Raw genomic sequence first — 400 nt, forward strand, 5'->3', positions numbered from 1 at the left:
ATCCTGAATCCAACTGAGCCTGAGACACTTCATTTTCCCACACAATTCTATGTCCCCTGGAACCTCCGACAGTCAACACGTTCTTATCACTGTCACACTACAATCGTTATCACTTATGTCACTTGTTATCACTTGGTCAAAGTTGCAACATTTCCAACTTTCGTTTAATCTCTTGATTCCTTATTTATCTGTATGTATTAAACTGTTCCTTATCGATGATTATTGTTAATTTATTACTGGACGATACTGTTACATTTTTTAGCATTCCTAACGTCGTATCGACGTGTCCGTCATCAGGTATCGTCCACGACTGACGATTGGTAGACACGTCACTGTGGTGATTATCTGATCTACCGGATGCACTTGGTTATCAGGCTAAAAGCTTACTTCTGCGATATCA

This window comes from Ceratina calcarata, unplaced genomic scaffold (genome assembly GCF_001652005.2).
Source record: "Ceratina calcarata isolate Rehan_Ccalc_2016 unplaced genomic scaffold, ASM165200v1 scaffold366.2, whole genome shotgun sequence".
NCBI lineage: Eukaryota > Metazoa > Arthropoda > Insecta > Hymenoptera > Apidae > Ceratina > Ceratina calcarata.